The sequence below is a fragment of the Cryptomeria japonica genome, unplaced genomic scaffold, assembly GCF_030272615.1.
Source record: "Cryptomeria japonica unplaced genomic scaffold, Sugi_1.0 HiC_scaffold_32, whole genome shotgun sequence".
In the NCBI taxonomy this organism is placed as follows: domain Eukaryota; kingdom Viridiplantae; phylum Streptophyta; class Pinopsida; order Cupressales; family Cupressaceae; genus Cryptomeria; species Cryptomeria japonica.
Genome location: NW_026728854.1, coordinates 117,501 through 140,000, shown reverse-complemented (window position 1 = coordinate 140,000; position 22,500 = coordinate 117,501). Strand labels below are relative to the sequence as shown.

At 60.8% G+C, this 22,500-nt stretch overlaps 2 non-coding genes across 2 annotated transcripts; both read right to left on the bottom strand.

Annotated features, from left to right (window-relative positions):
• Nucleotides 1–2,473: 2,473 nt before the first annotated feature.
• LOC131861651 (5S ribosomal RNA) lies at nucleotides 2,474–2,592 on the bottom strand. The gene has a single exon (XR_009360684.1). It is a non-coding gene; the product is annotated as a 5S ribosomal RNA (ribosomal RNA).
• A 7,823-nt stretch (nucleotides 2,593–10,415) lies between these two features.
• On the bottom strand, nucleotides 10,416–10,534 carry LOC131861668 (5S ribosomal RNA). Its single transcript, XR_009360701.1, has one exon. It is a non-coding gene; the product is annotated as a 5S ribosomal RNA (ribosomal RNA).
• Between the last annotated feature and the right edge of the window lie 11,966 nt (nucleotides 10,535–22,500).

Sequence of the window (22,500 nt, the reverse complement as noted above, 5' to 3'; positions counted from 1 at the left end):
GGTTTCTCGCATTGGCTCTTCCCAGGCCCGGTTGTTGGGTGCGCTCCCACCCTGGCGCGCGCGAAGTTGGAAGTTGGGTTAATTGCCCGGGCGCGCACCTTCGCCAGGGTGGGCACCTTGGTGCGCACACCTTGGCTGGGCTGCGCACCAGGGCGGGCTCAAGATGGCACCAGCATTCCCTTTTTCTCACTATCTTTCAAAACGGAAATTTTAAAATCTCGTTTTTTTTTTGCCTTTTATGGAAATTAGTGAAGGCATCGCATCAAAGGTGCGCACCTCGCTGCCCACCTTGGTGTGCTCCGAGGTGCCCACCACGGTGCGCAACGCCGGTGCGAACCCGGGAGCGCCCCGATGTGTGCTCCAAGGTGCGGCGTGCACGAAGTCGGACCCCGGTTTGCCCCGGGTGCGCACCTCGCGTGCACCTTGGTGCGCACACCTTGGCTGGGTTGCGCGGCCTGGTGGGCACCATGGTGCGCACCAAGGAGCGCTCCGAAGTGTGCTCCAAGGTGCGGCGTGCACGAAGTCGGAGCCCGGTTTGCCCCGGGTACGCACCTCGCGTGCACCTTCGCCGGGGTGGGCACCTCGGCTGGGTTGCGCGCCCTGGTGCGCACCAAGGAGCGCTCCGAAGTGTGCTCCAAGGTGCGGCGTGCACGAAGTCGGAGCCCGGTTTGCCCCGGGTGCGCACCTTCGCCGCGGTGCGCACCATGGCGTGCACGAAGTCGGAGCCCGGTTTGCCCCGGGTGCGCACCTCGCGTGCACCTTCGGCGGGGTTGCGCGCCCTGGTGGGCACCATGGTGCGCACCAAGGAGCGCTCCGAAGTGTGCTCCAAGGTGCGGCGTGCACGAAGTCGGAGCCCGGTTTGCCCCGGGTGCGCACCTCGCGTGCACCTTCGGCGGGGTTGCGCGCCCTGGTGGGCACCATGGTGCGCACCAAGGAGCGCTCCGAAGTGTGCTCCAAGGTGCGGCGTGCACGAAGTCGGAGCCCGGTTTGCCCCGGGTGCGCACCTCGCGTGCACCTTCGCCGCGGTGGGCACCATGGCGTGCACGAAGTCGGAGCCCGGTTTGCCCCGGGTGCGCACCTCGCGTGCACCTTCGCCGGGGTGGGCACCTCGGCTGGGTTGCGCGCCCTGGTGCGCACCAAGGAGCGCTCCGAAGTGTGCTCCAAGGTGCGGCGTGCACGAAGTCGGAGCCCGGTTTGCCCCGGGTGCGCACCTCGCGTGCACCTTCGCCAGGGTGGGCACCTCGGTGCGCACACCTTCTCAATGTTTTCTTGCCTTTTCTGGAAATTGGTGAAGGCAGCGCATCAAAGGTGCGCACCTCGGTGTGCTCCGAGGTGCGAACCCGAGAGCGCTCCGAGGTGCCCACGAAGTCGAAAGTCGGGTTAATTGCATTGTTTTCCCCGGGTGCGCTCCGAGGTGCGCAACATCGGCGCGCACCAAGGAGGGCTCCGAAGTGTGCTCCAAGGTGCGCACGATGGCGTGCACCTCTGGTGCGCACGATTCGGAGCTCGGTTTGACCGGGGTGCGCACACCTTGGCTGGGTTGCGCACCTTTTGTGCGCTCCAAGGTGCGCACGAAGTCGGAGCTCGGTTTGCCCCGGGTGCGCACCTTCGCCAGGGTGCGCACCTTGATGCGCACGCCTTGGCTGGGCTGCGCACCTTGGTGGGCGCCATGGTGCGCACCTTTCGTGCGCTCCAAGGTGCGCACGAAGTCGGAGCTCGGTTTGCCCCGGGTGCGCACCTTGGTGGGCGCCATGGTGCACTCCGAGGTGCCCAAGATTGGTGCGCACCAAGGAGCGCTCCGAAGTGCGCTCCAAGGTGCGCGCGAAGTCGAAAGTTGGGTTAATTGTCCGGTTTGCCTCGGGTGCGCACCTTGCGTGCACCTTCGCCAGGGTGGGCGCCTTGGTGCGCACACCTTGGCTGGGCTGCGCACACCTTGGCACCCGCGTTTCCTTCATTTTAAATTTTTTTTTTTTACAATCTCTCAAGTGGGAAATTCTATAATCTCAACTTTTTTTGCCTTTTCAGGAAACTTTTGAATGGAGCGCATCATTGGTGCGCTCCGAAGTGTGCTCCAAAGCTCTCTCCAGCTGCGTGCACCTGCCCCGGCCGCGCACCCGGCCCCGCCCAGCTTCGCTCACCTGTCCCGGGCGTCTGGTGCGGAACCTTAGAGTAAGAAACATCACCGTGCACCTTGGCCAACGTGCGCGACTCGACCGAGCGCGCACTGGCCGAGGTGCACACCGATTTCACCTGGGTGCGCGCGCAGCACCTCGGGCGCACCGGGGTGCGCGCACAACGCCCGGGTTGCACCGTGGCCTGTGTGCTCGGGGCGCCTCGGGTGCGCGCTCGGTGTCGCCCCCGCGCGCGCGGTAGTGCGGGCAGCGCACCCCGGCCCGGCCCGGCCCCGACGAGAACGCAAACGGGCAAAAGGTTTATTCAAATAGCATTGCGACGCCCGGCGAAAAACTAAAAAAGGGTGCAACACCGGGACTTCCCGGGAGGTCACCCATCCCAGTACTACTCCGGCCCAAGCGCGCTTAACTGCGGAGTTCTGATGGGATCTGGTGCACTAATGCTGGTATGATCGCACCCGTTATGAGCTTGTCGCAGTGTGTACTTAGCAAACCGCGACCCACGTGCGAATCCACCCCGGCCACCCACCCCCGTCGAGGTGCACACCCTCCCTCGCGAAGTGCGCCCCGTTCGCCAAGTGTGAGCCCTGCCCGGGTGCGCGCACCTTGCTAGGGCGTCGGGTGTGCACCCGGCCCGGCCTACGTGCGTGCACCTGGAGGGGGCGTCGTGTGCGTGCAGTGTCCCGTCTGCAACGCGGTGCCCACACACCACCTCGGGCGCAACGACCTGCGCTCACATGTGGGCCGAGTGCACCTTGGTGCATGTTCGGGGCGCCTCGGGTGCACGCTCGATCTTGCCCCGGTGCACCAAGGCGCTCGGTTTGCCCCGGGTGCGCACTTGGTGCAAGGTGGGCACCCAAAATAGGGATCAAGCACCAAAACACAAGTTTCGGGATGCAAAATGGGACCCAAGGACCACAAATGCGTTCCAAGACCCATGATGGGTCCACGAGAACAAAAATGTGTTCCGAGACTTAATAAACAAATATTGGGTTTTAGGAGAAGAAACATGCTCTGATGCCCAAAACGAGAATCGACCCCGAAAAGGCCACAGGCCAAAAGTGGGATGCGAGACAAAAAAAAATGGGACCCGAGGACCAAAATTGGGTTCCCAGGTCGAAGACAGGGCAACCGGACAAGAAACGACCTCTAAGGCTCGAAATGAGTCCCGACGACTAAAACTTGACAAGAAGCACCCATCAGGCACCCAACTCGACACCCATGGGATGCCGACCCACCCGGGCTTCCACCTAGCACACCTTGGCACCCACCCACCCTCGCACCCAACCTCGCACCCAACTTAGCACCTTTGAACCCACATTGGCACTCACCCTGACCCTGGCACCTTGGAACCCACATTGGCACTCACCTTGACCCTGGCACCCACCTTTGCACTCACCTTGGGACCCACCCTGGCTCCCACCTCGGCACCCACCCAGACACCCACCTTGGTTCCTTGGCACCCACCTTGGATCCTTGGCACCCACCCCGACACCCACCTTGGCACGCAACTTGGCTACTTGCCACCCACCTTGGCTCCTTGACGCCCACCCCGACAACCACCCCGTGACCTACCCTGGCTAGGGTTGGTGCACACCCACCCTGGTGCCCACCTTGGCACCCACCCTATGACCCACCTTGGCACGCACCTTAGTACCCACCCCGTTACCCACCCTAGGACCCACCCCGTGACCCACCTTGGCCAGGGTGGGTGCCTTGGTGCGCACAACTTGCCTGGGCTGCACACCAGGGCGGGCTCAAGATGGCACCCGCGTTCCGTTTTTTTCACTATCTTTCAAAACGGAAATTTTAAAATCTCATTTTTTTCTTTTTTTTGCCTTTTCTGGAAATTAGTGAAGGCAGCGCATCAAAGGTGCGCAATGCTGGTGCGAACCCGGGAGCGCTCCGATGTGTGCTCCAAGGTGCGGCGTGCACGAAGTCCGAGCCCGGTTTGCCCCGGGTGCGCACCTCGCGTGCACCTTCGCCGGGGTGAGCACCTTGGCTGGGTTGCGCGCCCTGGTGCGTACCAAGGAGCGCTCTGAAGTGTGCTCCAAGGTGCGGCGTGCACGAAGTCGGAGCCCGGTTTGCCCCGGGTGTGCACCTCGGGTGCGCACCTCGCGTGCACCTTCGCTGCGGTGGGCACCTTGGCTGGGTTGCGCGCCTTGGTGGGCACCATGCAGTGCACGAAGTCGGAGCCCGGTTTGCCCCGGGCGCGCACCTCCGCCAGGGTGGGCACCTTGGTGCGCACAACTTGCCTGGGCTGCGCATCAGGAAGGGCTCAAGATGGCACCCGCGTTCCGTTTTTTTCACTATCTTTCAGAACGGAAATTTTAAAATATCGTTTTTTTTTGCCTTTTCTGGAAATTAGTGAAGGCAGCGCATCAAAGGTGCGCAACGCTGGTGCGAACCTGGGAGCGCTCCGATGTGTGCTCCAAGGTGCGGCGTGCACGAAGTCGGAGCCCGGTTTGCCTCGGGTGCGCCCTGGTGGGCACCATGGTGCGCACCAAGGAGCGCTCCGAAGTGTGCTCCAAGGTGCGGCCTGCACGAAGTCGGAGCCCGGTTTGCCCCGGGTGTGCACCTCGGGTGGGCACCTTGGTGCGCATGCCTTGCCTGGGCTGCGCACCAGGGCGGGCTCAAGATGGCACCCGCGTTCCTTTTTTTTCACTATCTTTCAAAACGGAAATTTTAAAATCTCATTTTTTTTTGCCTTTTTCTGGAAATTAGTGAAGGCAGCGCATCAAAGGTGCGCACCTCGCTGCCCACCACGGTGCGCAACGCCGGTGGGCACCCGGGAGTGCTTCGAAGTGTGCTCCAAGGTGCTGCGTGCACGTTGTCGGAGCCCGGTTTGCCCCGGGTGCGCACCTCGCGTGCACCTTCGTCGGGGTGGGCACCTTGGCTTGGTTTGCCCCGGCTGCGCTCCGAAGCGGGGTTATTGGAGCGCCGCCTCTTTTTTTGTCGGAGCGTTTGGTGGGGTTTCTCGCATTGGCTCTTCCGAGGCCCGGTTGCCACCCTGGCGCGCACGAAGTCGGAAGTAGGGTTAATTGCCCGGGTGCGCACCTTTGCCAGGGTGGCACCTTACCTGGGCTGCGCACCAGGGCGGGCTCAAGATGGCACGCGCGTTCCGTTTTTTTCACTATCTTTCAAAACGGAAATTTTAAAATCTCCTTTTTTTTTTGCCTTTTCTGGAAATTAGTGAAGGCAGCGCATCAAAGGTGCGCACCTCGCTGCCCACCTTGGTGTGCTCTGAGGTGCGCACCCGGGAGCGCTACGAAGTGTGCTCCAAGGTGCGGCGTGCACGTTGTCGGAGCCCGGTTTGCCCCGGGTGCGCACCTCGCCTGCACCTTGGCCGGGGTGGGCACCTTGGCTGGGTTTGCCCAGGGTGCGCTCCGAAGCGGGGTTACTGGAGCGCCCCCTCTTTTTTTGTCAGAGAGTTTGGTGGGGTTTCTCGCATTGGCTCTTCCCAGGCCCGGTTGTTGGGTGCGCTCCCACCCTGGCGCGCGCGAAGTTGGAAGTTGGGTTAATTGCCCGGGCGCGCACCTTCGCCAGGGTGGGCACCTTGGTGCGCAAACCTTGGCTGGGCTGCGCACCAGGGCGGGCTCAAGATGGCACCAGCATTCCCTTTTTCTCACTATCTTTCAAAACGGAAATTTTAAAATCTCGTTTTTTTTTTGCCTTTTATGGAAATTAGTGAAGGCATCGCATCAAAGGTGCGCACCTCGCTGCCCACCTTGGTGTGCTCCGAGGTGCCCACCACGGTGCGCAACGCCGGTGCGAACCCGGGAGCGCCCCGATGTGTGCTCCAAGGTGCGGCGTGCACGAAGTCGGACCCCGGTTTGCCCCGGGTGCGCACCTCGCGTGCACCTTGGTGCGCACACCTTGGCTGGGTTGCGCGGCCTGGTGGGCACCATGGTGCGCACCAAGGAGCGCTCCGAAGTGTGCTCCAAGGTGCGGCGTGCACGAAGTCGGAGCCCGGTTTGCCCCGGGTGCGCACCTTCGCCGCGGTGGGCACCATGGCGTGCACGAAGTCGGAGCCCGGTTTGCCCCGGGTGCGCACCTCGCGTGCACCTTCGCCGGGGTGGGCACCTCGGCTGGGTTGCGCGCCCTGGTGCGCACCAAGGAGCGCTCTGAAGTGTGCTCCAAGGTGCGGCGTGCACGAAGTCGGAGCCCGGTTTGCCCCGGGTGTGCACCTCGCGTGCACCTTCGCTGCGGTGGGCACCTTGGCTGGGTTGCGCGCCTTGGTGGGCACCATGCAGTGCACGAAGTCGGAGCCCGGTTTGCCCCGGGCGCGCACCTCCGCCAGGGTGGGCACCTTGGTGCGCACAACTTGCCTGGGCTGCGCACCAGGAAGGGCTCAAGATGGCACCCGCGTTCCGTTTTTTTCACTATCTTTCAGAACGGAAATTTTAAAATATCGTTTTTTTTTGCCTTTTCTGGAAATTAGTGAAGGCAGCGCATCAAAGGTGCGCAACGCTGGTGCGAACCTGGGAGCGCTCCGATGTGTGCTCCAAGGTGCGGCGTGCACGAAGTCGGACCCCGGTTTGCCCCGGGTGCGCACCTCGCGTGCACCTTGGTGCGCACACCTTGGCTGGGTTGCGCGCCCTGGTGGGCACCATGGTGCGCACCAAGGAGCGCTCCGAAGTGTGCTCCAAGGTGCGGCGTGCACGAAGTCGGAGCCCGGTTTGCCCCGGGTGCGCACCTCGCGTGCACCTTCGCCGCGGTGGGCACCATGGCGTGCACGAAGTCGGAGCCCGGTTTGCCCCGGGTGCGCACCTCGCGTGCACCTTCGCCGGGGTGGGCACCTTAGTGTGCAGACCTTGGCTGGGTTGCGCGCCCTGGTGGGCACCATGGTGCGCACCAAGGAGCGCTCCGAAGTGTGCTCCAAGGTGCGGCCTGCACGAAGTCGGAGCCCGGTTTGCCCCGGGTGTGCACCTCGGGTGGGCACCTTGGTGCGCATGCCTTGCCTGGGCTGCGCACCAGGGCGGGCTCAAGATGGCACCCGCGTTCCTTTTTTTTCACTATCTTTCAAAACGGAAATTTTAAAATCTCATTTTTTTTTGCCTTTTTCTGGAAATTAGTGAAGGCAGCGCATCAAAGGTGCGCACCTCGCTGCCCACCACGGTGCGCAACGCCGGTGGGCACCCGGGAGTGCTTCGAAGTGTGCTCCAAGGTGCTGCGTGCACGTTGTCGGAGCCCGGTTTGCCCCGGGTGCGCACCTCGCGTGCACCTTCGTCGGGGTGGGCACCTTGGCTGGGTTTGCCCCGGCTGCGCTCCGAAGCGGGGTTATTGGAGCGCCGCCTCTTTTTTTGTCGGAGCGTTTGGTGGGGTTTCTCGCATTGGCTCTTCCGAGGCCCGGTTGCCACCCTGGCGCGCACGAAGTCGGAAGTAGGGTTAATTGCCCGGGTGCGCACCTTTGCCAGGGTGGGCACCTTACCTGGGCTGCGCACCAGGGCGGGCTCAAGATGGCACGCGCGTTCCGTTTTTTTCACTATCTTTCAAAACGGAAATTTTAAAATCTCCTTTTTTTTTTGCCTTTTCTGGAAATTAGTGAAGGCAGCGCATCAAAGGTGCGCACCTCGCTGCCCACCTTGGTGTGCTCTGAGGTGCGCACCCGGGAGCGCTACGAAGTGTGCTCCAAGGTGCGGCGTGCACGTTGTCGGAGCCCGGTTTGCCCCGGGTGCGCACCTCGGCCCCGGGTGCGCACCTCGCCTGCACCTTGGCCGGGGTGGGCACCTTGGCTGGGTTTGCCCAGGGTGCGCTCCGAAGCGGGGTTACTGGAGCGCCCCCTCTTTTTTTGTCAGAGCGTTTGGTGGGGTTTCTCGCATTGGCTCTTCCCAGGCCCGGTTGTTGGGTGCGCTCCCACCCTGGCGCGCGCGAAGTTGGAAGTTGGGTTAATTGCCCGGGCGCGCACCTTCGCCAGGGTGGGCACCTTGGTGCGCACACCTTGGCTGGGCTGCGCACCAGGGCGGGCTCAAGATGGCACCAGCATTCCCTTTTTCTCACTATCTTTCAAAACGGAAATTTTAAAATCTCGTTTTTTTTTTGCCTTTTATGGAAATTAGTGAAGGCATCGCATCAAAGGTGCGCACCTCGCTGCCCACCTTGGTGTGCTCCGAGGTGCCCACCACGGTGCGCAACGCCGGTGCGAACCCGGGAGCGCCCCGATGTGTGCTCCAAGGTGCGGCGTGCACGAAGTCGGACCCCGGTTTGCCCCGGGTGCGCACCTCGCGTGCACCTTGGTGCGCACACCTTGGCTGGGTTGCGCGGCCTGGTGGGCACCATGGTGCGCACCAAGGAGCGCTCCGAAGTGTGCTCCAAGGTGCGGCGTGCACGAAGTCGGAGCCCGGTTTGCCCCGGGTACGCACCTCGCGTGCACCTTCGCCGGGGTGGGCACCTCGGCTGGGTTGCGCGCCCTGGTGCGCACCAAGGAGCGCTCCGAAGTGTGCTCCAAGGTGCGGCGTGCACGAAGTCGGAGCCCGGTTTGCCCCGGGTGCGCACCTTCGCCGCGGTGCGCACCATGGCGTGCACGAAGTCGGAGCCCGGTTTGCCCCGGGTGCGCACCTCGCGTGCACCTTCGGCGGGGTTGCGCGCCCTGGTGGGCACCATGGTGCGCACCAAGGAGCGCTCCGAAGTGTGCTCCAAGGTGCGGCGTGCACGAAGTCGGAGCCCGGTTTGCCCCGGGTGCGCACCTCGCGTGCACCTTCGGCGGGGTTGCGCGCCCTGGTGGGCACCATGGTGCGCACCAAGGAGCGCTCCGAAGTGTGCTCCAAGGTGCGGCGTGCACGAAGTCGGAGCCCGGTTTGCCCCGGGTGCGCACCTCGCGTGCACCTTCGCCGCGGTGGGCACCATGGCGTGCACGAAGTCGGAGCCCGGTTTGCCCCGGGTGCGCACCTCGCGTGCACCTTCGCCGGGGTGGGCACCTCGGCTGGGTTGCGCGCCCTGGTGCGCACCAAGGAGCGCTCCGAAGTGTGCTCCAAGGTGCGGCGTGCACGAAGTCGGAGCCCGGTTTGCCCCGGGTGCGCACCTCGCGTGCACCTTCGCCAGGGTGGGCACCTCGGTGCGCACACCTTCTCAATGTTTTCTTGCCTTTTCTGGAAATTGGTGAAGGCAGCGCATCAAAGGTGCGCACCTCGGTGTGCTCCGAGGTGCGAACCCGAGAGCGCTCCGAGGTGCCCACGAAGTCGAAAGTCGGGTTAATTGCATTGTTTTCCCCGGGTGCGCTCCGAGGTGCGCAACATCGGCGCGCACCAAGGAGGGCTCCGAAGTGTGCTCCAAGGTGCGCACGATGGCGTGCACCTCTGGTGCGCACGATTCGGAGCTCGGTTTGACCGGGGTGCGCACACCTTGGCTGGGTTGCGCACCTTTTGTGCGCTCCAAGGTGCGCACGAAGTCGGAGCTCGGTTTGCCCCGGGTGCGCACCTTCGCCAGGGTGCGCACCTTGATGCGCACGCCTTGGCTGGGCTGCGCACCTTGGTGGGCGCCATGGTGCGCACCTTTCGTGCGCTCCAAGGTGCGCACGAAGTCGGAGCTCGGTTTGCCCCGGGTGCGCACCTTGGTGGGCGCCATGGTGCACTCCGAGGTGCCCAAGATTGGTGCGCACCAAGGAGCGCTCCGAAGTGCGCTCCAAGGTGCGCGCGAAGTCGAAAGTTGGGTTAATTGTCCGGTTTGCCTCGGGTGCGCACCTTGCGTGCACCTTCGCCAGGGTGGGCGCCTTGGTGCGCACACCTTGGCTGGGCTGCGCACACCTTGGCACCCGCGTTTCCTTCATTTTAAATTTTTTTTTTTTACAATCTCTCAAGTGGGAAATTCTATAATCTCAACTTTTTTTGCCTTTTCAGGAAACTTTTGAATGGAGCGCATCATTGGTGCGCTCCGAAGTGTGCTCCAAAGCTCTCTCCAGCTGCGTGCACCTGCCCCGGCCGCGCACCCGGCCCCGCCCAGCTTCGCTCACCTGTCCCGGGCGTCTGGTGCGGAACCTTAGAGTAAGAAACATCACCGTGCACCTTGGCCAACGTGCGCGACTCGACCGAGCGCGCACTGGCCGAGGTGCACACCGATTTCACCTGGGTGCGCGCGCAGCACCTCGGGCGCACCGGGGTGCGCGCACAACGCCCGGGTTGCACCGTGGCCTGTGTGCTCGGGGCGCCTCGGGTGCGCGCTCGGTGTCGCCCCCGCGCGCGCGGTAGTGCGGGCAGCGCACCCCGGCCCGGCCCGGCCCCGACGAGAACGCAAACGGGCAAAAGGTTTATTCAAATAGCATTGCGACGCCCGGCGAAAAACTAAAAAAGGGTGCAACACCGGGACTTCCCGGGAGGTCACCCATCCCAGTACTACTCCGGCCCAAGCGCGCTTAACTGCGGAGTTCTGATGGGATCCGGTGCACTAACGCTGGTATGATCGCACCCGTTATGAGCTTGTCGCAGTGTGTACTTAGCAAACCGCGACCCACGTGCGAATCCACCCCGGCCACCCACCCCCGTCGAGGTGCACACCCTCCCTCGCGAAGTGCGCCCCGTTCGCCAAGTGTGAGCCCTGCCCGGGTGCGCGCACCTTGCTAGGGCGTCGGGTGTGCACCCGGCCCGGCCTACGTGCGTGCACCTGGAGGGGGCGTCGTGTGCGTGCAGTGTCCCGTCTGCAACGCGGTGCCCACACACCACCTCGGGCGCAACGACCTGCGCTCACATGTGGGCCGAGTGCACCTTGGTGCATGTTCGGGGCGCCTCGGGTGCACGCTCGATCTTGCCCCGGTGCACCAAGGCGCTCGGTTTGCCCCGGGTGCGCACTTGGTGCAAGGTGGGCACCCAAAATAGGGATCAAGCACCAAAACACAAGTTTCGGGATGCAAAATGGGACCCAAGGACCACAAATGCGTTCCAAGACCCATGATGGGTCCACGAGAACAAAAATGTGTTCCGAGACTTAATAAACAAATATTGGGTTTTAGGAGAAGAAACATGCTCTGATGCCCAAAACGAGAATCGACCCCGAAAAGGCCACAGGCCAAAAGTGGGATGCGAGACAAAAAAAAATGGGACTCGAGGACCAAAATTGGGTTCCCAGGTCGAAGACAGGGCAACCGGACAAGAAACGACCTCTAAGGCTCGAAATGAGTCCCGACGACTAAAACTTGACAAGAAGCACCCATCAGGCACCCAACTCGACACCCATGGGATGCCGACCCACCCGGGCTTCCACCTAGCACACCTTGGCACCCACCCACCCTCGCACCCAACCTCGCACCCAACTTAGCACCTTTGAACCCACATTGGCACTCACCCTGACCCTGGCACCTTGGAACCCACATTGGCACTCACCTTGACCCTGGCACCCACCTTTGCACTCACCTTGGGACCCACCCTGGCTCCCACCTCGGCACCCACCCAGACACCCACCTTGGTTCCTTGGCACCCACCTTGGATCCTTGGCACCCACCCCGACACCCACCTTGGCACGCAACTTGGCTACTTGCCACCCACCTTGGCTCCTTGACGCCCACCCCGACAACCACCCCGTGACCTACCCTGGCTAGGGTTGGTGCACACCCACCCTGGTGCCCACCTTGGCACCCACCCTATGACCCACCTTGGCACGCACCTTAGTACCCACCCCGTTACCCACCCTAGGACCCACCCCGTGACCCACCTTGGCCAGGGTGGGTGCACCCACCCTGGTGCCCACCTTGGCACCCACCCATCCTAGCACCCAGCCTGTGACCGGGCTTGGAACCCAACCTTGCACCCGCACCCGTCTTGGCCAGTGTGGGTGCGCACCCATCCTGGCACCCACGTTGTGACACACCCTTTAACCCACGCACCCTAGCACCCACGTTGGCACCCACCTTGGAACCCAACCTAGCAACTTGGCACCCACCCCGTGACCCACCTTGGCATCCACCATAGCAGTCGCCGACTTGGCACCCACCTCGGCACCCACCTTGACACTTGTGGACCCACCTTGCCACTCACCCTAGCATCGACCCATCCTAGCACCCACCCTGGCACCTTTGCACCCTAGCACTCACCCATCCTAGCACCTAACCTGTGACCCACCTTGACACTCACCCTCGCACCCACCTTGGAACCCAACCTAGCACCCACCCACCCTGACACCAACCCTAGCACCTACCCACCCTTGCACCCACCCTGTGACCCATCTTGGCACCCACCCATCCTACCACTCAACCTATCACCCACCTTCTCACCCACCTTGGCATCCACCTTAGCACCCACCCACACTGGCACCTTGGCACCCACCTCGGGCAAGGTGGGTGCACACCCACCCTGGCACCCAATTTAGAACCCACCGAGCATGTTACCCACCTTGGCACCCACATTGCAGCCCACCCTAGTACCCACCCTATGACCCACATTGGCATCCACACCCTAGCACCCAGGCACCTCGACACCCGCCTTGACACCCACCCTAGCACTGAACCTGTGACCCACCTTGGAACTCACCCTAGAACCCACCCACCCTGTGAACCACCTTGGCATCCACCTTAGCACCCACCCACCTTGGCACCCACTCTAGCACTCACCCATCCTAACACCCAACTTGTTACCCACCTTGGCACCCGCCCTCGCGTCCACCTTGAAACCCACCCTAGCACCCACCCACGCAGGAGCCCACCTTGGCACCCAACCTAACACCCACGCATCCTGGCACCCAACTTGTGACCCACCTTGGAACCCACCCTAGTACCCACCTTTGAACCCACTATATCACCAACCCACCTTGGCACCCACCCTATGACCCTCTTTGGAATCCACCCTAGCACGCACCCACCCTGGCACCCACCATGGAGCGCACCCTAGCACCCACCCACCTCGGCACGCACCTCAACACCCACCTTGGTGTGCGCACTGCGCCAACCTCTCAAAGACCCTATGTGGTGCGCTCCAAAGTGTACACCTTTGGTGCGCTCCAAGGTGCGCACCTTTGGTGCACACCGAGGTGCACACCAAAGTGTGCACCGAGGTGAGCACCAAAGTGCACTCCAGGGTGCACACCAAGGCGTGCACCTTTGGTGCGGTCAATGCAAACGAATTCGGAAGTTGGGGTCGATGTCCTAATCGCTGCTGCAGACTACACGTATGAGAATCGGACAAATAGCTTTATATAGGGGAGGTGTTGCGTTTGATGGGTCGACTCCCCTGGTTGTGTGCACTGCACCAACTTCAAAGACCCTGTCTTGTTTAAGAAGTCAAAAGTTGGGGTGGATGTCCTAATCATTGCTGCAGTCTACGCATGTATGAGAATCAGACAAATAGCTTATATAGGGGAGGTGTTGCATTCGGTGGGTTGACTCCCCTGGTTGTGCGCACTGCGCCAACCTCAAAGACCCCGCATAGCAGAAGAAGTCGGAAGTCGGATTTTGGTGAGCACCAAGGCGTGCACCTTTGGTGCGGTCAACGCAGACGAATTCAGAAGTTGGGGTGGATGTCCTAATCGTTGTTGCAGGCTACACATGTATGAGAATCAGACAAATAGCTTATATAGGGGAGGTGTTGGGTTTGATGGGTCAACTCCCTTGGTTGTGCGCATTACGCCAACCTCAAAGACCTTGTTTTCGTTAAGAAGTCAAAAGTTGGGGTCAATGTCCTAATGGCTCCTGCAGGCTACACATGTATGAGAATCGGACAAATAGCTTATATAGGGGAGGTGTTGGGTTTGATGGGTCGACTCCCCTGGTTGTGCGCATTACGTCAACCTCAAAGACCTTGTTTTCGTTAAGAAGTCAAAAGTTGGGGTCGATGTCCTAATTGCTCCTGTAGACTACACATGTATGAGAATCAGACAAATAGCTTATATAGGGGAGGTGTTGGGTTTGATGGGTTGACTCCCCTAGTTGTTCGCATTACACCAACCTCAAAGACCTTGTTTTCGTTTAGAAGCCGAAAGTTGGGGTCGATGTCCTAATTGCTCCTGCAGGCTACGCATGTATGAGAATCAGACAAATAGCTTATATAGGGGAGGTGTTGGGTTTGATGGGTCGACTCCCCTGGTTGTGCGCATTGCGCCAACCTCAAAGACCCTGCATTGCGGATGAAGTCGAAAGTCAGAGTTTGGTGTGCTACAAGGTGTGGTCGAAGGTGCTCACCTAGGTGTGCACCTTTGGAGCACAGGAAAAGTGCCCTCCAAAAGTGCGCACCTTTGGAGTGCACAAAAGTGCCCTCCAAAAGTGCGCACCTTTGGAGCGCAGAAAAGTGCCCTCCAAAAGTGCGCACCTTTGGAGCGCAGAAAAGTGCCCTCCAAAAGTGCGCACCTTTGGAGCGCAGAAAAGTGCCCTCCAAAAAGTGCCCTCCAAAAGTGCGCACCTTTGGAGCGCAGAAAAGTGCCCTCCAAAAGTGCGCACCTTTGGAGCGCAGAAAAGTGCCCTCCAAAAAGTGCCCTCCAAAAGTGCGCACCTTTGGAGCGCAGAAAAGTGCCCTCCAAAAAGTGCCCTCCAAAAGTGCGCACCTTTGGAGCGCAGAAAAGTGCCCTCCAAAAAGTGCCCTCCAAAAGTGCGCACCTTTGGAGCGCAGAAAAGTGCCCTCCAAAAAGTGCCCTCCAAAAGTGCGCACCTTTGGAGCGCAGAAAAGTGCCCTCCAAAAAGTGCCCTCCAAAAGTGCGCACCTTTGGAGCGCAGAAAAGTGCCCTCCAAAAGTGCGCACCTTTGGAGCGCACAAAAGTGCCCTCCAAAAGTGCGCACTTTTGGTGCGCACCAAGGCGCTGGTTCGGTCGTTGCAGGCGAGTTCGGAAGTTGGGGTCGATGTCCTGAGCGGAGGTGCAAACTACACAGGTGTCGGAATCGGACAAATAGCTTATATAGGGGAGGTGTATGCTTCGATGGGTCGACTCCCCAGGTTGAGCGCACCGCGCCAACCTCAAAGACCCTACGGTATGGATGAAGTCGGAAGTTGGGTCCGATGACCAATTCGATTAGTAGGTATGCTCATGAGGTCGGAATTTGGGTCCGATGACCTGCCATGTGCAGGAAGGCGAATGTTGACACTGTGCGTTGCAAGGTGCACACCAAGGCGCTGGTGCGGTCTTTTTAGTCGAGTTCGGAAGTTGGGGTCGATGTCCTGATCGGAGGTGCAAGCTACACAGGTGTGGGAATCGGACAAATAGCTTATATAGGGGAGGTGTATGCTTCGTTGGGTCGACTCCCCGGGTTGAGCGCACCGCGCCAACCTCAAAGACCCTACGGTATGGATGAAGTCGGAAGTTGGGTCCGATGACCGATTCGATATGTAGGCATACTCGCGAGGTCGGAATTTGGGTCCGATGACCTGCCACGTGCAGGAAGGCGAATGTTGGCACTGTGCGTTGCAAGGTGCGCACCAAGGCGCTGGTTCGGTCGTTGGAGGCGAGTTCGGAAGTTGGGGTCGATGTCTTGATCGGAGGTGCAAACTACACAGGTGTGGGAATCGGACAAATAGCTTATATAGGGGAGGTGTATGCTTCGTTGGGTCGACTCCCCGGGTTGAGCGCACCGCGCCAACCTCAAAGACCCTACGGTATGGATGAAGTCGGAAGTTGGGTCCGATGACCGATTCGATATGTAGGCATACTCGCGAGGTCGGAATTTGGGTCCGATGACCTGCCATGTGCAGGAAGGCGAATGTTGGGACTGTGCGTCGCAAGGTGCGCACCAAGGCGCTGGTGCCGTCGTTGCAGTCGAGTTCGGAAGTTGGGGTCGATGTCCTGGTCAGAGGTGCAAACTACACAGGTGTGGGAATCGGACAAATAGCTTATATAGGGGAGGTGTATGCTTCGATGGGTCGACTCCCTGGGTTGAGCGCACCGCGCCAACCTCAAAGACCCTACAGTATGGATGAAGTCGGAAGTTGGGTCCGATGACCGATTCGATACGTAGGCATATTGGCGAGGTCTGAATTTGTGTCCGATGACCTGCCATGCGCAGGAAGGCGGAATTTGGGTCCGATGACCGAGTTGATGGCGTGCCATGCGCAGAAAGGCGGAATTTGGGTCCGATGACCGAGTTGATGTTGATGGCCCGCCATGCACAGGAAGGCGGAATTTGGGTCCGATGACCGATTTGAAGGCGTGCCATACGCAAAAAGGCGGAGTTTGGGTCCGATGACCGAGTTGATATTGATGGCCCGCCATGCGCAGGAAGGCGGAATTTGGGTCCGATGACCTGACATACGCATGGAGTCCGACTCGGGGGCCGATGTTCGATTCGATGACTTGCATTGTGGGTAAAGTCGGAAGTTGTGGTCTTTGACCCGATTCGATGACCAGACTTCGGCTGCTTGAGAATCGGACAAATAACTTATATAGGGGAGGTAGTGTTCTCGAGCATCCTCCCCCCGTGCCCGTTTATGTCGATTGATGCTGGTGCTCGACTGGTTGGAGCGCTCGGATGCAAAAATCTTGCACCAGGATTTATCGATTGTGATGGACACGGCAAGTCTCCTGATTGCTATGCAGGAGCTCATCGTGAATCTCTATGCGGCCTTGGTATGGACTCGACCTGCGGAATGGTTCGGCAATGGTAGTCGCTCCAACACGTCCTTGCAATGGCCACAGAGGTGATTCGACTAGAGCTCCAGTCTAGCTTTTGGGTTGCTTGGCGGACTGGTATAGCCGCGATCGAGTTCCGGCCATGAACGTTTTAGATAGCTCTTGGGCTTTCTGGGACGGAAGTCGGAAGTTTGGGCTGTTGTCCGATTTGATGACCATTCTTCGGATGTGTGAGAATCGGACAAATAACTTATATAGGGGACTGTGTTGTCTCACGCAGCCCCCTCCGTGCCCCTCTATCTCGACCGATGTTGGTGCTTGAAAGGGTTGGGATCGCTCGGATTTATAAACGTGCACCACCATTTGTCGAGTGTGAGGGACGCGGCAGGTCTCCTAAATGCTATGCGGGCGCTCTCTGAGAATCTCTATCCGGCCTCGACACAGACTAGTCTTGCTGAATGGTTTGGCACTGGTAGTCGATCCAACACGTCGTTGTTGTGGCCGCCTAGGCGATTCGATTCGAGCCCCCGTCTAGCTTTTGGGTTGCTTGGCGGATTTTGCCCTATCCGCAAGTGAGCTCGGTCCCTAAACGTTCGAGAAACCCGATTGCTATGCGCCGACTCTCTTTCTTGCGAGCCTCCATCTAGCTTTTGGGTCTCTACGGAACGGAAGTCGGAATCTGGGACCGTTGTTTGATTCGACGAGGCAGACTACGGTTGTGCGAGAATCGGACAAATAACTTATATAGGGGAGGTGTTGACTGGAGCATTCTCCCCCGTGCCCCTCTAACTCGACCAATGCTGGCGCTCGAACGGTGGTAGCGCTCGGATTTTCATTGAGCGCCAGCATTGGTCGATTTAGAGGGGCATGCGAGATTCCCGAATGCTATGCGAGGGCTCTAACGGAAATGTCTATTGGTTTCGGTATGGATGCAATTGCAAGTGGTTCGGCAAAGGTAGTCGTTCCGATGCGTCCATGTCGTGGCCAAATCGATAATTCGATTTGAGCCCTCGTATAGCATTTGGGTCTCTCGATGTGATTCCGCATTCCAGTCCCTTTGGGCACTGCTTGAGCCGCATCCCAGGGGGTTCCCTTCCCAATAATCTGCCTCGCAACCCGATTGCTATGCGGTGAGGCTCCTCGGCCGCCTCGGAACTATCTGTGTATCAGACGCATCGCGGGATAAGGGGTTGGCAACGGTAGTCGCCCCAAGCGCGTCCGATGCTTGGACCATTCCGAGGCGGCCCTGAAGCCTCTTCCGTCTAGCCGTTGGGTCCTTCTCGCCGCATCCCTCGCCTCGCACCCCGATTGCTATGCGGTGAGGCTCCTCGGCCGCCTCGGAACTATCTGTGTATCGGACGCGTCGCGGGATAAGGGGTTGTCACTGGTAGTCGCCCCAAGCGCGTCCGATGCTTGGACCATTCCGAGGCGGCCCTGAAGCCTCTTCCGTCTAGCCGTTGGGTCCTTCTCGCCGCATCCCTCGCCTCGCACCCCGATTGCTATGCGGTGAGGCTCCTCGGCCGCCTCGGAACTATCTGTGTATCGGACGCGTCGCGGGATAAGGGGTTGTCATTGGTAGTCGCCCCAAGCGCGTCCGATGCTTGGACCATTCCGAGGCGGCCCTGAAGCCTCTTCCGTCTAGCCGTTGGGTCCTTCTCGCCGCATCCCTCGCCTCGCACCCCGATTGCTATGCGGTGAGGCTCCTCGGCCGCCTCGGAACTATCTGTGTATCGGACGCGTCGCGGGATAAGGGGTTGTCACTGGTAGTCGCCCCAAGCGCGTCCGATGCTTGGACCATTCCGAGGCGGCCCTGAAGCCTCTTCCGTCTAGCCGTTGGGTCCTTCTCGCCGCATCCCTCGCCTCGCACCCCGATTGCTATGCGGTGAGGCTCCTCGGCCGCCTCGGAACTATCTGTGTATCGGACGCGTCGCGGGATAAGGGGTTGTCACTGGTAGTCGCCCCAAGCGCGTTCGATGCTTGGACCATTCCGAGGCGGCCCTGAAGCCTCTTCCGTCTAGCCGTTGGGTCCTTCTCGCCGCATCCCTCGCCTCGCACCCCGATTGCTATGCGGTGAGGCTCCTCGGCCGCCTTGGAACTATCTATGTATCGGACGCGTCGCGGGATAAGGGGTTGTCACTGGTAGTCGCCCCAAGCGCGTCCGATGCTTAGACCATTCCGAGGCGGACCCGAAGCCTCTTCCGTCTAGCCGTTGGGTCCTTCTCGCCGCATCCTTCGCCTCGCACCCCGATTGCTATGCGGTGAGGCTCCTCGGCCGCCTCGGAACTATCTGTGTATCGGACGCGTCGCGGGATAAGGGGTTGTCACTGGTAGTCGCCCCAAGCGCGTCCGATGCTTGGACCATTCCGAGGCGGACCCGAAGCCTCTTCCGTCTAGCCGTTGGGTCCTTCTCGCCGCATCCCTCGCCTCGCACCCCGATTGCTATGCGGTGAGGCTCCTCGGCCGCCTTGGAACTATCTGTGTATCGGACGCGTCGCGGGATAAGGGGTTGTCACTGGTAGTCGCCCCAAGCGCGTCCGATGCTTGGACCATTCCGAGGCGGACCCGAAGCCTCTTCCGTCTAGCCGTTGGGTCCTTCTCGCCGCATCCCTCGCCTCGCACCCCGATTGCTATGCGGTGAGGCTCCTCGGCCGCCTTGGAACTATCTGTGTATCGGACGCGTCGCGGGATAAGGGGTTGTCACTGGTAGTCGCCCCAAGCGCGTCCGATGCTTGGACCATTCCGAGGCGGACCCGAAGCCTCTTCCGTCTAGCCGTTGGGTCCTTCTCGCCGCATCCCTCGCCTCGCACCCCGATTGCTATGCGGTGAGGCTCCTCGGCCGCCTTGGAACTATCTGTGTATCGGACGCGTCGCGGGATAAGGGGTTGTCACTGGTAGTCGCCCCAAGCGCGTCCGATGCTTGGACCATTCCGAGGCGGCCCCGAAGCCTCTTCCGTGTAGCCGTTGGGTCCTTCTCGCCGCATCCCTCGCCTCGCACCCCGATTGCTATGCGGTGAGGCTCCTCGGCCGCCTTGGAACTATCTGTGTATCGGACGCGTCGCGGGATAAGGGGTTGTCACTGGTAGTCGCCCCAAGCGCGTCCGATGCTTGGACCATTCCGAGGCGGCCCCGAAGCCTCTTCCGTGTAGCCGTTGGGTCCTTCTCGCCGCATCCCTCGCCTCGCACCCCGATTGCTATGCGGTGAGGCTCCTCGGCCGCCTTGGAACTATCTGTGTATCGGACGCGTCGCGGGATAAGGGGTTGTCACTGGTAGTCGCCCCAAGCGCGTCCGATGCTTGGACCATTCCGAGGCGGACCTGAAGCCTCTTCCCTCTAGCCGTTGGGGCTTTCTCGCCGCATCCCTCGCCTCGCACCCTGATTGCTATGCTGTGAGGCTCCTCGGCCGCCTTGGAACTATCTGTGTATCGGACGCATCGCGGGATAAGGGGTTGGCAGTGGTAGTCGCCCCAAGCGCATCCGATGCTTGGACCATTCCGAGGCGGCCCTGCAGCCTCTTCCGTCTAGCCGTTGGGGCCATCTCGCCGCATCCCCCACCTCGCACCACGATTGCTATGCGGTGAGGCTCCTTGGCCGCCTCGGAACTATCTGTGTATCGGACGCATCGCGGGATAAGGGGTTGTCACTGGTAGTCGCCCCAAGCGCGTCCGATGCTTGGACTATTCCGAGGCGGCCCTGCAGCCTCTTCCGTCTAGCCGTTGGGGCCATCTCGCTGCATCCCCCACCTCCTCGGCCGCCTCGGAACTATCTGTGTATCGAACGCATCGCGGGATAAGGGGTTGGCAGTGGTAGTCGCCCCAAGCGCGTCCGATGCTTGGACTATTCCGAGGCAGCCCTGCAGCCTCTTCCGTCTAGCCTTTGGGGCCATCTCGCCGCATCCCTCGCCTCGCACCCCGATTGCTATGCGGTGAGGCTCCTCGGCCGCCTGGGAACTATCTTCGTATCGGACGCATCGCGGGATAAGGGGTTGTCACTGGTAGTCGCCCCAAGCGCGTCCGATGCTTGGACTATTCCGAGGCGGCCCTGTGGCCTCTTCCGTCTAGCCGTTGGGGCCATCTCGCCGCATCCCCCACCTCGCACCCCGATTGCTATGCGGTGAGGCTCTTCGGCCGCCTTGGAACTATCTTCGTATCGGACGCATTGCGGGATAAGGGGTTGTCACTGGTAGTGGCCCCAAGCGCGTCCGATGCTTGGACTATTCCGAGGCGGCCCTGCAGCCTCTTCCGTCTAGCCGTTGGGGCCATCTCGCCGCATCCCCCACCTCGCACCCCGATTGCTATGCGGTGAGGCTCCTCGGCCGCCTTGGAACTATCTTCGTATCGGACGCATCGCGGGATAAGGGGTTGTCACTGGTAGTCGCCCCAAGCGCGTCCGATGCTTGGACTATTCCGACGCGGCCCTGTGGCCTCTTCCGTCTAGCCGTTGGGGCCATCTCGCCGCATCCCCCACCTCGCACCCCGATTGCTATGCGGTGAGGCTCCTCGGCCGCCTTGGAACCATCTTCGTATCGGACGCATCGCGGGATAGGGGGCTGTCACTGGTAGTCGCCCCAAGCGTGTCCGATGCTTGGACCATTCCTAGGCGGCCCTGAAGCCTCTTCCGTCTAGCCGTTGGGGCCTTCCCGCCCCATCCCTCGCCTCGCACCCCCGATTGCTATGCGGTGAGGCTCCTCGGCCGCCTTGGAACCATCTGTGTATCGGACGCATCGCGGGATAAGGGGTTGGCACTGGCAGTCGCCCCAAGCGCGTCCGATGCTTGGACCATTCCGAGGTGGCCCTGAAGCCTCTTCCGTCTAGCCGTTGGGGCCTTCCCGCCCCATCCCTCGCCTCGCACCCCGATTGATATGCGGTGAGGCTCCTCGGCCGCCTTGGAACTATCTGTGTATCGGACGCATCGCGGGATAAGGGGTTGGCACTGGTAGTCGTCCCAATCGCATCCGATGCTTGGACCATTCCGAGGCGGCCCTGCAGCCTCTTCCGTTTAGCCGTCGGGGCCTTCCCGCCGCATCCCTCGCCTCGCATCCCGATTCCTATGCGGTGAGTCTTCTCGGCCGCCGCGGAACTATACCTGTTATTGCTACTGCATCCTTCGGCTGGTAACCTCCTCTGCCGCCTTGGAACGTTCTCTTTGTCGGACGCGTCGCGGGATAAGGGGTTGGCACTGGTAGTCGCCCCAAGCGCGCCCGATGCATAGACCGCTCCGAGTCGACCTTGCTTTCAGCCTCTCACATGCATAGACCTCTCTGAGTCGACCCTGCAGCCTCTCACGTTTAGCCTTTGGAATCTCGCCTCACAACATGATTGCTATCCTTGATGCATCCCTTGCCTCGAGCCCTGATTGCTTTCTTGGCTGCATCCCTCCTCTCCTCACAGCCCGGTTGTCATCACTGCTTCATCCGTCGCTTCATGCATTCTGGCTGCTGGGCCCTTCCCACCGCACACCTCGATTGCTATCTCTTCTGCATCACACACCCCGATTGCTATCTCTGCTACATCCCTCGGCTCTCACTTCTGCATCCTTCGCCTCACACCTCGATTGCTATCAATGCTGCATCCGTAACCTCACACCCCGATTGCTATGCGGGGAGGCTCCTTGGCCGCCTTGGAAATTTCTGTGTGTCGGACGCACCGCGGGATAAGGGGTTGGCACTGGTAGTCGCCCCAAGTGCGCCCGATTCTTAGACCGCTTCGAGGTGACCTCGTAGCCTCTTTCGTCCAGGCTTCCTGCCTTCAACGCCCTTTTTACACCTCGATTGCTATGCGCGGGCTCGTTGGCGTCTATCACCTCTCTGCGAAGAGTGGCACGATGATTGTTGGGGTAAATCGTAGCAGTCCGATCTCTGGCCTTGGGCCATTGTGAGGGCTGATCGATTTCCTGTGCGCAT